Source organism: Rhamphochromis sp. 'chilingali' (assembly GCF_963969265.1).
Source record: "Rhamphochromis sp. 'chilingali' genome assembly, chromosome: 19".
Lineage (NCBI taxonomy): Eukaryota > Metazoa > Chordata > Actinopteri > Cichliformes > Cichlidae > Rhamphochromis > Rhamphochromis sp. 'chilingali'.
The window spans coordinates 58,516-75,207 of record NC_137946.1 but is presented as its reverse complement, the minus strand read 5'-3'; the positions used below and the strand labels follow the sequence as shown (position 1 = coordinate 75,207).

Genomic DNA, 16,692 nt, shown 5'->3' with positions numbered 1-16,692 from the left:
CGTCTTCGTCCCTCACTCACTCCACACAGTACCGCCATACTTGTCAATGCTCTTGTCACATCTCGTTTAGATTACTGTAATCCTCTTCTCTATGGTCTACCTCGAAAATCTCTCCATAAATTGCAGTTAGTTCAAAATACAGCTGCTCGTATTATTTCCAGAACAAGAGCCACTGAACATATAACACCTGTTCTTAAACAGCTCCATTGTCTCCCAATTCACCTCCGTGTCAATTTCAAGTTCCCGCTTCTCACTTTCAAAGCCCTTCATAACCTCGCTCCTCCATATCTATCCGATCTTCTCCATTAGGGCTGCCACGATTAGTCGACTAGTCACGATTACGTCGACTATCAAAATCGTCGACGACTGATTTAATAGTCGACGCGTCATTTGAAGCTTTGTAAGATCCCAAAAGCAGGAATAAGTAGCAGGATTTAAGAGTGTAATAACGGACTGAAACAGAAGATGGCAGCACTGCATGTACAAGGATGCCAGCTGCCGTTAAACCCCGAAGAAGAAGAAACTGTGTCCCAGAATTCATAGCGCGGCCCAGCGCAGTTGTCAACAATGGCGGCAGCTAGTTAGTTTTAATATTACTCTTATTATTCTTTCTGGGTCACAAAATAAACGTTTAACATATTTTCAGGCGAGAATGTAGCTGTGTAAACCTCAAATATCTGCTCAGTTTATCAAGACACCACATATTTTCAAAAGCGCTCCGACGTTTTCGGAGGCGTCTGTTACCCACTAGCTCGATAGCTAGCCGGGGGCCATGAGAGCACCGGACTCCCGGCAGATCGTTTTCAAACCCACCGCCCTACTCAGGTTAAACATATACAAGTCACTTAGATAACTTAAAAATGTTATTGTTTGGCTTTTTTCAGTATTTTATTTGTTCCTGAGTAAATCGGCTGAGTTTATTAAACTCCACCGAAACAATCTGCACATTTAATTAGAATTCAATTAACTATCATCTTGTCTTTATTTTTAGTTAGCACAGACCTTAAACACTTAAAGCTGTAAGCTAATGATAGTTATATAAGAGCAGATGCTGCTGGTGCAATAAGCTGTACTTTTACGTTCAATGGATGATGATCTGATTAGTCGACTAATCGCAAAAATAATCGGTGACTAGTCGACTATCAAAATAATCGTTTGTGGCAGCCCTATTCTCCATACATACTCGCCCCTTCGTACACTCCGCTCTTCTTCAGCTTTCCTTCTGTCAGTTCCACCTGCTCGCCTGACTACTATTGGACTCAGAGCCTTTAGTTGTTCTGCCCCGAGACTTTGGATGCACTTCCACTTGTTCTCCTGACCACACACTGTCTCACCACTTTTAAATCATGTCTCACAACTCATCTATTTAGAATTGCATACACCTGATCTGTCTTAGTCCATTTTTACCTTGCTCAGTTTTTATACTTGCCTTTATACTTTTATGACTGTTTATGTCTAAATTTTATTTGACCATGTTTATTATATATACATATTTTTTTAATGTTTTTTTTTAAATGCTATTGTTCACGTGTTATTGTAAGGTGATCTTGAGGGTCTGAAAGCCACCTATAAATAAAATGTATTATTATTATTATTATTATTATTGTTAATTTCAGTGAGGCAACAGCAGAAAACCCACTCTCACAGAGATAGGATGTGGCAAAGGGAAGCAGAATGCCCACAGCTCTCTGTCCTGTGAGTGGATTCTCCCTCTCCACACCAAGCCAGTAAAGCAGCAAGTCCTCACACAGGGACCCTGACATAACAAAGCAAACAGCCTTGATTGCTATCTATATTGTCCACCTGTAAGACAAAGCTTGTCCTTCACTACATCAAGAAGTTGTTCCTCACTTCAAATATCACATAGGCACCTTGCAACTATGTCATTGGACAGAGGGATGGCACTGATTGTCTCATCAAGCACCACCACCAACCAGAGGCGGAGCCAGACATTTGAAACACCCGGGGCTTAGCCCTAAAGGGTAGTATTCATGTGGGATTTATTTATTTATTTTTTGGGGGGGGGGGTTAGAAATGACTGAAAGATTAATAATAGGCTCTGTTTTGAGTTTTGTTCAAAAAAGAATGACTTCATATAGGGAAATGATAGGTTTGTAGCTTGAACCCATCCGCTGGAACGTTAAGGACAATCTGCTACGCAGCGAAAAGCAAGACACAAGGCACCAAAGTTCTCTGATTTACTCATGCATGAGGGAGACCTGGCTGGAGCCAAGCGTCGTTCCACCACTTGACCACCATCAGACTCTCAGCCAGGCTCCCCATAGCACTCCTTTTATTGTGGTTACATGAATATGCATAGGGTCATTAACATATAGCATCTCACATAGGTATACATGTGAACAAAGAATACTGTGTGTGTGTGTGGGGGGGGGGGGGGGGTACTGCTGATCAAAGGGTCATAAGCAAACATCCTTGGTCAGGAAGAGGGTAGACCCCCCCCCCCCCCCGGTGAGGAGGTCCAGCAGTTCATCTAAACAAAAAGTACTTAGACTAGAACAGACGTAGCTACGTTAATCCTACCATAAAACAATAAGACAAGGTACGACCTCTTCCCATGCTCCCAGGATGTAGCCTGTTAAAGATCACACAACCTATCACTACACAATTGATTATACACCTCTAAGAATATATGGTTAAATATTTCCTAATACAAATGACAATAATAAAATCTAAACCCATCATCACCACCCTGTATTGTCATTTTTTAAGGCTATACGGCGTATATATATCTTCAGCTCTACACCACTTGTCAACATTTTCAGTGCAGGCTTCATTTCATACACACATATTAGCCTTAGCATCCATGTCACGCTGCTGCAACAGTATGAAATTGGTAAAGGTGTTAGCAATCATTTTATTCACCATCGATCTTACACATGGCAAGATGCAACCTGTAAACAAGCAAAGCAAGGCCAATAATGTAAGAATGGGAGTCAAAAACTTTAGAAACATATTCCACCATGGTCCAGATGTCAACCAGGCTATCCAGCCTTGTGACGCGTCTCCTCCTGATGTGTGGTCCGCCACATATTTCTGCAGAGCAGTTAAGTTCTGCAGTGCTTCATAGATGTCTCCTCCAGTCGTATATCCATCCGGGATAAACGTACAACACGTCTCTCCAATCAGCTTACACACTCCTCCTTGTGATGCTGTTATCAAGTCCAGGGTCAGCCTGTTCTGCAGTACCATCGTTCTGATGGCCCTTTGCTCCTCCGCTAAGACTGTTCCCAGAGTCTTAGTGAGATTAATGTGTCGCAGTAAGGCATACCGGTTGATCTCCACATGATCCCGCACCTCTGCAACTCCGATGTTTGGGATCAGACTTTGGAAGAATTTAGCTCCTCCACTCCAAATGCGAAATTCTCGTGGCACTCCAGTGTCTACTGTTACTCCAAAAGAGTTAGGTGAGGCTATATTCACCTCTCGATTTTTATTACAAATTATATCAGTAAGGAAGCTGACTAAATATTCACTGATAATTTATGGCAAAGGGGTGGGATTAAATAAGTGTATACTTCTTCCCACTCCCTTTCAACATGTAAATTAATCAGAATGGTTTTTTTGTATGTAATTTGTATAGTATTTTTTTTCTCTCTTATTTCTTTTCTAAATGTACTTGTATATTGTTCACATGTTGAAATAAATTACCAATCAATCAATCGGTTGCCAGGGTGATGTTCAACTCTGTCCATGAAGAAGACATGATCCGATAACTTCACCACGGCACACAATCCTCCCCATCCTTCAGGGAGTGATAGATAGGCTTTATGTCCACACAGGAAATACCAATCAGCCAAAACTCTTGTTCCTTTACTGCTCGGCACCGTCCTTGCACAGCCTGTCCACTTCTGACTCTTTGCTTTTACTGGTATTCTGTAAGCCAGGTTGAACTTGCATTCAGTCCTCCTTGATGTCAAGTTCTCAGCGCACTTCGCACTGGTCAAGCATTTCATGCACCTGCTCTCATTCTCTGGAGGGCAGTAGGTGTATATGTACCCACATAAATGAAGCGGGAGCTGCCCCACTGACAGTGATCCATTGTTCATCACACACAACGGCAGTTGAGCTGCGTTCAGCTTGTTCAGCAATATTATGTCTGGCAGTGGGTCTGACACTTGAGGCCAGGCCAATAAGTCAGTTTGCTCAGAACAATTCACGTTCAGAAGTGGCGACTTACTCCAGGTGATGTTCAGAGGTGTACTGTAATTGGCCTTGGACCAGAGGACTCTGTTGCCAGGATGAGTTGCTAAGCCCAACAGACACCAACTCCTGTCCTCTGGTATGCTGTACGGCCACAGTCCAGATGTATGCGGATAACGGCATATGAGCACACACATAGCAGTCCGTCCTATTGTTCAAGTGAGCAGTTGTATTCATAAACTGCCACCAAAAGTTTGTAGAATAGCCATGAGGGTATTGGGTGTGGTTTCCTTGGACATACAGGGTCTCCACAGCTGACCATGATGACATCAAAGCCATTACACCCAGCAGGGTAGACAACACTTTACCAGCCATTCTGATGAGTACCTGTGGCTCAGTTGGTTTCTTCACCGGATTGAGACGAGGGGCCCTGGAGGCTTCCCCCCCCCCTTTGTACCCGGTCTTCCTGCCACTTACTCCGAGCTGGCCTGGATGTGTGTCACCTTTTTGCAATGGCTTTGGTGTATCCAGGTGGGTCGTTCTGCAATCTTCACAGCAGTTGGTGTTGTCAGCAGAGCCTGGTATGGTCCGTCCCACCGTGGCTTCGACCAGCACTTCTTCTTTATGACCTTTATCAGCACCCAGTCCCCTGGCTTCAGACGTTCTTCCTGTACAGAAACAGAATCATCTGGCAGATTATTTGCACTCATGACTTCTTTGCTTTTAAGCATTTTAATCATCCAGTCTGCTAGTGTGTTTTCTTCTTCTGCTTTATCATTATCATTACAGAACACTGGGACTCTAAATGGCCTGCCATATATTATTTCAAAAGGCGTTAGGCCATTATCAGTTGGCGTGATTCTCATATACATTTTCACTAGCTCAATGCAGTCTACCCATGTTCTGCCTGTTTCCTCCATTGTTTTCCTGAGTCTCAGCTTTACTGTGCCATTAGTCCTTTCAACCAGCCCTGCACTTTGTGGGTGGTATGAGCAGTGGTTTTTCAGCGTTATCCCCAGATGTTGTGACATTTTCTCAATTACTTTATTCACAAAATGAGGACCATTGTCACTGTAAATAGTCTGGGGGATCCCATGCTCTGGGATCACAGTTTTGCATATCACTTTAGCCACTGAAATAGCATCTGCTTTCTTAGTGGGGACAACTTCTACCCACTTTGAGAACGGGCACACAATTACCAGGCAGTACCTGTAGGTGTTACAGTTAGACAACTCAATGAAATCCATATGGATTACTTCAAATGGGTAGCTGGGTCTGGGAAACCTTCCTCTTTTAGGTCTGAGGTTCCCCTGAGCATTATGTTTACAACATATTAAACATGCTTTACAAAAATGTTTTGAATAAGCATTGAATCCCAGTGTGAAAAACTGCCGTTCGACTGCTGCTACCATCCCAGCTGTTGAGACATGGCAGAGCCCATGGCTCAAAATTGCAGCAGTCCTATATAAGTTTTTAGGCAATATAGGTTTATCACAAAGATAGTAGACATCACCTCGCAGGCTTGCTCCTTTAGTGAGCCACAGCTGCTTCTCAGCTGGAGGTGAGTGTGACTGCATGTCTGCTAACACATCATGTGTGATGGGCATAGTTTGCTCCTGAGACGCCAGAACATGAACCCCATGTGTTCCAAGGGCCGCTTCCTTTGCAATTTTATCTGCAAAGGCGTTGCCTAGTACAATGGGGTCAGTGCCACGTGTGTGTGCTGCAGATTTGCAAACCGCAACTTTACTAGGCAGTAAGACTGCTTTCAACAGGTCCTGTAAAAGTGTCGCATGCTCCACAGGTTTCCCTGTTGATGTTGTCATGCCTCGTCTTGACCACTGAGCGGCAAAGAAATGAAGTGTAGCATATGCATACTGTCTGTATATATAGTCACTGCCTGCCCTTCAGCTGCTTTGCAGGCTTCCGTCAGAGCCACTATCTCAGCTGCTTGGGCAGACATGGAATGTGATAACTGCCCAGCACTGATGACCTGCACATCATCCACAACAGCAAAGCCCGTTTTAGTCTTTCCCTCTGCTGTTTTAAAACTGGAACCATCAACAAACCAAACCCTGCCCTCAGTGAGTGGTATGTCCGTTAAATCACTTCTAGGTTTACACTGTGTTTCTACATGCTCACTGCACACATGTGGTGTACCCTCCTCCTCCGTGGGCAACAATGTAGAGGGATTCAAAGTTGTACACCGCTTAATAGTTATGTGTGGCTGGGAGAGCAACAGTGACATTAAAGACAAGTGTCTTGCAGGTGACAAGAATGTCATTTTAGTCTGCAGCAATAAAACATCAACCTCATGTGGAACCAGCAGGGTCAAAGGGTGAAACAAAACTATTTCACCAGAACACCTTACGGCTTCAGCGGCTGCACACACAGATCGCACACAGTGAGGTAAGGCACAAGCCACTGGATCCAGCCTCTTAGAATAATAAGCTACTGGCTTCATTCCACCTCCACATTTTTGTGCTAACATGGATGTCATAAAATGTCCTTTACAGTCAACAGTTTGAACAAAAGGCTTGTTATAATCTGGAAGTCCTAAGACTGATGCTCCTGTCAGCATCTGTTTCAGCATGCACAGAGCTTGCTCCCCCTCAGGGGTCCAACTTAAACTGTCTGACATAGCTAAAGGTTTACTGTACATCATATCTAATAATGGCTGCGCAATTTCAGAGTAATGGGGCATCCACGATCGACAGAAATTTAGCAACCCTAGGAATTGCATCATGTGTTTCTTTGTCACTGGCCTAGGCGCTGCCAAGATAGCTGTTTTCCTCTCTGGATGTATGCTTTTCCCTGCTGCACTAAGCAGATGTCCTAAAAATTTCACTTCTGTCTTTACCCACTGTAGCTTTGAAAGTGAGGCCTTGTTACCTGTCTCAGCTAAGTGAGTCAGCAATGCCAATGATATGTCTTTGCAGTTCTTCTCTGAATTGGATGCAATTAAAATGTCATCGACATATACCAACATCTGTGAATGTGATGGAATCACAAAATCAGACAGACAATTTGTAATATTCTGTGTGAAAATTGTAGGACTATCACAAAAACCTTGCGGCAATCTAGTGTATGTGTATTTTTTGCCTTGATACGTGAAACCAAACCAGCCTTGTGAATTCTCATGTACTGGTATGGAAAAGAAAGCATTACTTAAATCTACCACAGTGAAGTGTGTCATGTCTGGCTTAAGCTGATTTAACAAGGTGTGGGGGTCGGGGACGCATGGAGCGATGCTCTCCACTGCCTGATTTACAGCTCTTAAATCTTGAATCATGCGCCACGACTGTGAATCAGCCTTTCTAACTGGGAACATGGGTGTGTTACATACTGCTTGTGGAGCTTCAACTAGTATCCCTGCTTTAATCATATCCTCTATTACTGGTTTAATGCCTTCCACTGCATCAGGCTTCAAGGGATATTGCTTCACTCTTGGCCTAAAAGACGTTTTGGGCTTTATTACTACTGGACTCGCTGTTGTTATTAACCCCACATCAGTCTTCCCAGTAGACCAGAGCTTCTCTGGGACCTGTTTAAGCTCCGGGTGATCTTTGACATCTACAACATATCATTCTACTGTGTCATCCTCACCCCCCATTAAATGTGTTTGTGGTGTAGTATGTGTCACCCATCCCAGCTTTTTACGAAAGATGCTGTGCTGCACGTCTGTCTCCCAACCCCCTCCAGCTTGCTGCCACATTCCAACACTCTCCCCCTGTCTCACCAAAGATGCTAAGTCTGTCCACTCAGCTGTGCCATTCTTTGTCAGTGAAATATGTGGTGTTTGCCCTGTAAAAAGTTGTTGTGCAGCTTCAGAAAGGATCACACTACATCCAGCCATGGTTTCACCATCAGTATATATTGCTTTTATGGTGATTCTCTGTGGCCCTAATTTCAGCACTTTATCTGTGTAGGCCTCATCAGGCCCAGGCATGGTCTTAAATCTCAGTGTGACATGCAAGTCTTCTGGTGGCTGTATGTCATGGCTAGTTGTCAACATTTCCTCAGCTGCAGCTAACAGTTTACAGTTTATTTGATCAGGTCTGGAGGCCGATAGGTCAAGTGTCCAGTAATAATGCAAATCCCCACTGTCCTGATGAACCATTGTCTCAGCAGTTTCACCTTTTCCTGCAGCTATCATCCCAATGGATGTTGGAATTATTGAAATTCCAAGTTTCATCATCATATCTCTTCCCAAGAGGTTCACCGGACAAGTTGGGCACATTACAACTGAACCCTGAGCTGCCTCTCCTGTGGTAGGATCTCTAATCCACACTGGTTTAGAGATTCTATGCTGATTTAACTGACCATTTGCAGACTTCACATAAATTGTGCCATTTGAAGGATCAACTCCTGACACATGATCTTTTAAAACAGTTTTATCTGCACCTGAATCACACAGAAATTGAACAGTTTTGCCTTGCACAGTTAACGTGCGAACTGGTTTTACTTCTTTCCCTGACAGATTTAACAATACTTCAGTCAAATCTAGAGTTTGAAACACAGGCTGTTGTAAATTCTGGCAAAGTAAGGGATCATTTGTACATGTATGTGTGTTAGCAGTGTCAACAGGTGCTAGTCATTTATTATAATAAGGGTTTCTTGGATCAGGGCGTTTATACTCTTCAGGCATGCGATCAGGACACTCCCTTGCGTGATGGCCCATTTCTCTACATTCATAACATTTATCAAATCTCTTGTCCCGTTTCTCTTTAGGGCCCCAATTTCTTCTACTTCTCTCACCTCCGCCTCTATTTCTTCCCCGTCTGAACTGTCCCTGGAAAAAGATTTCATCCGCTAAGAAAGCAGCGGCCTCAGAGTTTTGTGACTTCTTTTTTTTATTTTTAATGACTTCCTGTGCATGGCGGGCCCAGTTCATGCATTCAACGGACCCGTCAGTGTTATGACTAACATTTTGTTTTCTGATGAAATCAGCAATGGGTGAATGAAAGCCATTCATCAAAGCATGTTTTAACTGTTGCTGATATGGACTGGCCTTCTCTGCACTCTCTTCAAGGCCGCTATGTTCTTTGAAAACTTCCTCTAATCTTGCCCTGAACTCATGAACATCTTCTCCTGCCTTCTGAATGCATTGGGCAATTTTGTTGTAATCTACAGAAGCTTTAAAAGTATTTCTAAGACGCTCATAAACCCCGTCAACTTGGCCTCTTAAATTTGCATGGCCATAGGGTAGGACGGTATTACCATCCCTCCCTGTGTAGGTGCCTCGCACCCGAGCCCAGTTATATGTGAGACACTTCCTAAAGGTGGCTTCTGTTTCCTGACCGTTTAAACAGTATGAGGAGCAGAGTTGCTTGTGTTGGGCGATAAATTCATCAACATTAGTCAACGGGTTTCCTAAATCTTTACATGCCTCTGCACATTCAGATTCAGTCCATGGCCTGTAAACACAAATAACACGGCTTCGGTCATCTTCAATACCAAAATGGGGATTCGCAACCTCCACCATGGGAAAGGTATCATGGAAGGGGGAGGCAGGCATAGCAAATGCACTCGCCTTATCCCCTTTAGCTTTGGATCTAGTGTTATAAGGGCTTAAATATTCTGCTGCAGCGTCCCCAAACTCCAGCCGTACTCTGTCCTCCTCCTCTCTCTCTCTCTTCTCCTGCTCCTGCTTTTCTTCCTCCTCTCTGGCCTCTCTCTCTCTAATGCTGCTCTACGCTGTTGGTCCTTTAACGTCAGCACCACTGAAGTAGACCGCACCGTCTCATCTTCAGGTTTCACAGCTAATGCCTGCAAAGCTGCTCTCTTCGCATTCACTGCCTCCTCTCTTTTCTGCGCCTGCTCTAACCACAGTTTAGCGGACGTCAGTTGTAACTCTCTCTCCTGTTTCAATTTCCCTTTTGCACAAGCTGCCTTTACTGTCAACTGGTCTACTAACATTTGACATTGTCCTACAACCAATTTACCTTCAAAATCATATTTCTTGCGCCAATGTCCTAAATACTTTGCGCTACCGGGAGCGAATTTCACCATAAACTTCTCATCACCCTCTGACACACTCTTGGTTGCTTGGGAACCCATAATAACAACAACAGCTGCTGACGTCACAGACCACGCGTTCTGCTCCGCACACACTCACACAACCACAACAACAACAAAAAATATCCTCGCACACAAACAACAAAAATTAAGCCTATTGTCTCAACGCAGTCTCACACAGGGGCCGCGCGCTTTGCCGCACACAGTGGCAAAGACTTACATAGCAGTGATCACGCGCTTTATCGCACACAGTGATAAAGACTTTACAACTCAGCCTCACACAGTGGCTAAGATTTTTCACATACCTACTTGGTGTTGCTTATTGCGAGTAGCATCAGCCCCGGATCCTGTCAATCTTCATCCATCGAGGAGAAAAAAACAGACGGCTAATCCACCGGCCCGATGATGAATTCTCACGCCTCGGGACTTTGCTGCAGGACCTCTATAAGTCCTGGCTGACGTCAGTCTGTCGGCGTGTCTCTTTTCCCCTCGGTGAATGTCGACTCCAGGTATCCGGCTCTCGAAGGACCAATTAATGATAGGTTTGTAGCTTGAACCCATCCGCTGGAACGTTAAGGACAATCTGCTACGCAGCAAAAAGCAAGACACAAGGCACCAAAGTTCTCTGGTTTACTCATGCATGAGGGAGACCTGGCTGGAGCCAAGCGTCGTTCCACCACTTGACCACCATCAGACTCTCAGCCAGGCTCCCCATAGCACTCCTTTTATTGTGGTTACATGAATATGCATAGGGTCATTAACATATAGCATCTCACATAGGTATACATGTGAACAAAGAATACTGTGTGTGTGTGTGTGTGTGTGTGTGTGTGTGTGTGTGTGTGTGTGTGTGTGTGTGTGTGTGTGTGTAGGTGTGTGTGTGTGTGGGGGGGGTACTGCTGATCAAAGGGTCATAAAAGCACACAAGCAAACATCCTTGGTCAGGAAGAGGGTAGACCCCCCCCGGTGAGGAGGTCCAGCAGTTCATCTAAACAAAAAGTACTTAGACTAGAACAGACGTAGCTACGTTAATCCTACCATAAAACAATAAGACAAGGTACGACCTCTTCCCATGCTCCCAGGATGTAGCTTGTTAAAGATCACACAACCTATCACTACACAATTGATTATACACCTCTAAGAATATATGGTTAAATATTTCCTAATACAAATGACAATAATAAAATCTAAACCCATCAGGAAAAATATATATCACATGTGCAGGACACCTTAAACTAGTTTTTTAATTAAGCAGCAAGGCAGAACAAAGTTGGGGCTGTATCAAGACACGAGGACTAAACCCCAATTCAACCAGACCCAGAACTGATCTGGAATTAAAACAGGACTACAACAGTTCAAAATCAGGACTACTGAGGATTTAACCAAGACAGAACCAGAATCAGAACTAGATGATAGTAGCACTAAAAATCATCATAGACCTGCACTACACTTGTTTTTTTTAATTCTACCAAAGTCCACTATTTAGATTGAGAAAAGTTTATATAATTATTTAGCCTTGTTGTGTAAACAAGCTGCATAACTTAATATAGAATTTGAAAAATAGCAAACCTAAAAAGAAACACTAGGTACGAGATACATGAGGACCTATGATACGTTGATACTTCTGGTAAACAACCATTTGACTAACATGTGTGTCTCACCTGCTCTTGTTCATCTCTGTTCTGTCCTCATTCTCCATCTCCCTCTCTCTCCCTCTCTGTTCCTCTCTCTCCCTCTTTGTGCTGACAATCATCAAATATACAGTTGAAACCAGATATTTATGTACTCTTCAGATCAAAACACAAACATTTTTTTAATTGTAACATCAAATCAGACTAAATGTTTATTTTTTAGATTGATAAATATAAAAAACATATTTGTTAACTTTAAGAGTAAAGAGAGAAACTATCTGTATTTCTTAATTGCAAATGGCACCAAATTGTATTCAAATTGAGCCACACTTATGGAGCTCCACAGTTCTGTTCCTGGTGTTTTGGTTGACATCTCTTGATGTTCCCATGTCACAGAAACAGGCTCTGTGTTTTGCCTTATATGCATCCACAGCTGTGCCACCAATTTACTCACATGGACTCTACTAACCAATCAGAAGCTTCTTCAGCTCAGAATGGAATCGTCTGGAGTTTCTTATTAATTAACAAACTTAGTGTATATGTGCTCCTAAATTTGATCAAAGTGATAAAGAATAGAAGCTCTGTCTCTCTTTATTCTGACATTTAACTAATTCAAAAGATGTTTCAATATTTATCTAAAACAAAAGTTTACTCTAGATTGATGTTGTACAGTAAAAATGTTTTATGTTTTCTCCCTAAAGTGTAAATATCTGGTTACAAATTTGAATATCCTGCTGTGTACTGAAATCCCTCTTGTTTTGCATAGAAATATACTGAACAACATACAAAGCATAATATATAAAATAACATTTACCTGAGTTTTTTCTTTGAAAGAAGCCTCTAATGTCCATTCTTATATTTCAGTACATAACTGAAACCGATTTAGTCGGGGAGGGTAAGAACTGAGAATATGAAATAAACACGCGTAAGCTAAGACTCTCTAAAAAAATAGCATTTGTTCGGCTTTTCATTTCGCCATTTGTTGATTCACTTGAAGAGCGAGTAACGTAATATTGGTCAAGTGATCAGTTTGATATCAATCTTTCGTGATTCACCGTCATATTTACATTATTTGTACGGTACGAATGATTTGCTTTGGTACCTGGTCAAACTTAAGCTCTCCTTAGTATGGCTGGCTGCGTTTCTCCAACAGCGCACTCACAGGCAGCAGCGGCCCCGCCCTCTCGCTCAGTGTCTGAGCTCGGATCATACCAATATCAGGGGGATTCACGCACAGTCGTAAATTCCCACAGTGTGCACTATGTGCTTCGAATATTGTGTGTACTTTTTGTTTTATACAGTTGTCAGCCAGGCATCTAACTATGAAAAAATTACACTCCAAAAGACCCCGGGCTTCTGACAAAACAACCCGGGCTTAAGCCCAGTAAGCCACCCCCTCCTCCGCCCCTGCCACCAACCTTCCCATTAGTAGGTCACTTGCTCTATCACCTGACCTACAGTCACCCCGTTGTTGACACCATATCTAAAGGTGCATGGAGTATGAGGTCCTCTGCTATCATGTGTGGTTTCTTGCACTGGGCAATTCTATATGCAACTTTGTGAGATGTCATTGGTGCTTTGTCGTACTAATGGAGATTTTACGAAGTGTTTTTTCCCGTTGATGGCATTCTCCAAGTTTTCTTTGAAAGAACTAAACTAACGTATTAGTGTCACTAAGGTGTGATGTCTCCAATTGTATTCTTAATTTCTTTGGTCTGTCAGCTGCCAGTTTTCAAATATAAAATACACACAGGTCTCTCCCCATCTTCTACCGGACATTCACCTTGAAACCAAGAGCAAGATAAGCTTCATCAAAATTTATTTTTGGCTTATTATCAGCACTTGCCTCATTTGTCTCAGATGCAACACCTGTTTTTCTTTTCATAACTATCATATAATTCACCATTTCAACGGCCATCTACGGATGTGAGACCACTAAATGCACAGATTACTAATATAACTGAGGTGACTTTCTTTGTTCCACCATAAAAGTGATTCTGGTGTTAAGCATTAGTTCTGCATGACTTTTCTGTTATTTGGGAAGTATTTCTGCCAAGTAACCTATGCCCCACCTGTCATGACTCTACCACACACTTTGAGAATCACTGGACAAAACTATATTCAGTCCAGTTTCCTCAGCGATCAGCTGACTGTGACAGGAAGATGGTGCCTTTGCTCGGCTTGACTTCTACCTGCCTGCGTTTTATTGTATTTTATGCTATTATATTAGCCCTGACGTTTAATATATGGAGCTATGCTGCTGTGATTTATGACCAGTTTTCCTTGCTCCACATCAAAGAGTCTATGGAACGTCTTTATGATGATTGGGACAGTTATAGAAAAACTTTCCCCCCACCATTTGTGTGCTCTTCCACCTCACCGGATTACTTCTTGCTACTGGAAATGGTTGCTACTCCGGAGAATACACAGTCCTAGTCTTGTTAGACCTTACCTCAGCCTTTGATACAGTCAATCATACCATCCTGATACACAGACTGAGAGACCTGGTTGGGATGTCTGGCTCCGTTCTAGACTGGTTTTCATCTTATATATCTGAAAAGAGTTTTAGTGTGTCTGCAAACCAGATCATGTCGGAATCTACAGAGTTGTTGTGTGGAGTTCCTCAGGGCTCTGTGCTGGGACCTATTCTGTTCAACCCCCTGAGCGACCGTGGCTCAGGGGGTTGGGAAGCGCATCTGTAACCGGAAGGTTGCCGGTTTGATCCCCGGGCTCTCTGTCCTGGGTGTTGTGTCCCTGGGCAAGACACTTTACCCTCCCGCCTACTGGTGTTGGCCAGAGGGGCCGATGGCGCAATATGGCAGCCTCACTTCTGTCAGTTTGTCAATCCATTATTATTATAAGCTCTCCAATCTGATTAACTGTTTAACCAACATTAAACAATGGTTGAACAATAATTGCTTACAGCTAAACCTGGCCAAAACAGAAACTTTGATTATTTTACCAGACAGTGCAATACCTGATATTAAACAGCGACTGGGTGACTTAGGTTCCTCACAGAAACATAACCTCAGAAACCTGGGTGTTATATTTGATAAAGCTTTTTCTTTGGAGGGACATTTAAATCAGATAGTAAGAACCTGCTTTTTTCACTTGAGGAACATTTCAAAACTTAGATCCATCGTGTCTACAAGCGAACTCGAGATGATAATACATGCTTTTGTCTCTACAAGACTCGACTACTGTAACAGTCTGTTTACTTGTCTAAACAAGAAAAGGCTAGCTCGTCTGGTTGTCCAAAACTCTGCAGCAAGGCTACTGACCCGCTCAAACAAGGGAGCTCATATGACCCCTGTGTTAAAGTCGCTGCACTGGCTACCAATCAGATTTAGGTTCCATTTTAAAATTCTAGTTTTAACTTTTAGAGCACTACAGGGACAACTACTGGTTGTGGTTTAGGGAGTAAAAATGAGGAGTATAATTAATAATTTTGCCTATGATAAATCAAGAAAATTTTGTAAGGCTGTTAAAGATCTAGGAAGGTCTTTAGCAGCCATTTCCCCCTTCAATTCATCATACAAATCATGTAAACAGGCACTTTGGGGAGCCCTTCTCTTTCACCCTGCTTCTCCAGCCAAAATCCAGAAGCCAAAGGAATAATCAGCAACACTCCTACCTTGCCAGAAGTAAGGTAGGATCCATGCGCTAGGATCCCCCAGTGTGGAACTTGAACACATTGAACTTGGAAACAAAGTCATCAATAGAAAGCTCAGCAATAGTTTTTGGGACTGCCTGTGCCCATTTTGGAGTTCATTTACCACATTAACTCCACGAGAAAGGCTACTTTTGAAAGGTGAAATGAATGTTTTATTTTTGTTCATGTTTTGTTATGAGTGAGAGTCAGAAAATCTCCACTTTTCCCACTCACCCAAAAAGATTTTACAGAAGGAACTAAAACTATCAGAAAGTCCAACAAGTTTATTTACACAACAAAGTTCCCCAATCAAAGACATTGGTTTCTAGTCAGCAACAAAATAATAATAATAATAATAACTTTATTTATAAAGCGCTTTCAAACAAAGTGCTGTACAACTATTTGAAACTAAAAAGATAAAAAAGAAATAAAAGCAATACATAGCAATACAGGTAAAAGACACAATACAAGTTAAAAACAGTAAAAATTAAAAAACTAAAAGCCATAGAATTAAGCCATGTAAGATAGGGTGAACAAATGTGTCTTCAGCTTAGTTTTAAAAACCTCCACAGAGCATGCCTGCCTGATATCTTGAGGGAGGGTGTTCCACAGAAACGGGGCACGAAAAGAAAAAGCACGCTCTCCAATTGTCTTTTTTTTTGGCTCTAGGAACCTTTAGAAGGCCAGAATCCTGAGATCAGAGAGCACGGGATGGAACGTAAAGATGTAAAAGGTCGGAGAGGTATGAAGGTGCCAGTCCGTTTCCACACGCCCAAGTTTTTTACCTTGTCCCTACAATTTATGACACTGTCATCAATTCTCAAGATGAAATTTTGGGACAAGTGCTGAAATTTGTGTGGCCCAATGACCATCAACTCTGTTTTATCAGTATTTAGGAGCAAGAAATTATCCGATAACCAGGCCTTAATTGCAGATAGACAAGATTCTAGTTTAGAGACTTCAGCACAATTTTCAATGGTTAAAGGAACATAGAGCTGCAGGTCATCAGCGTAACAATGAAAGGTTACATTAAAAGAACGTAAAAGAACACCAAGAGGCAGCAGGTACATAGAAAACAGCAATGGTCCAAGTACAGAGCCCTGAGGGACCCCATGCCTCACTGCACAGGTCTCAGAGAGATCATTTTTAAAACTAACAGTCTGAGACCTCCCAAGCAGGTAAGCTCTCAGCCATGATAAAACATTTCCTGTAATTCCAATAAAATGTTCA

At 42.6% G+C, this 16,692-nt stretch overlaps 1 protein-coding gene and 1 long non-coding RNA gene across 2 annotated transcripts in view; one reads left to right on the top strand and one right to left on the bottom strand.

The window, feature by feature from the left end:
• dmpk (DM1 protein kinase) overlaps positions 1-16,692 on the top strand; it is a gene marked incomplete at its 5' end in the record, with an annotated part of 82,628 nt that overhangs the window by 26,942 nt on the left and 38,994 nt on the right. The gene's annotated exons all lie outside the window — the stretch shown is intronic.
• On the bottom strand, positions 2,453-11,302 carry LOC308386731. Its single transcript, XR_013969847.1, has 2 exons — positions 10,485-11,302; positions 2,453-4,829 (listed from the first exon to the last, which is right to left on the bottom strand). It is a non-coding gene; the product is annotated as an uncharacterized lncRNA (long non-coding RNA).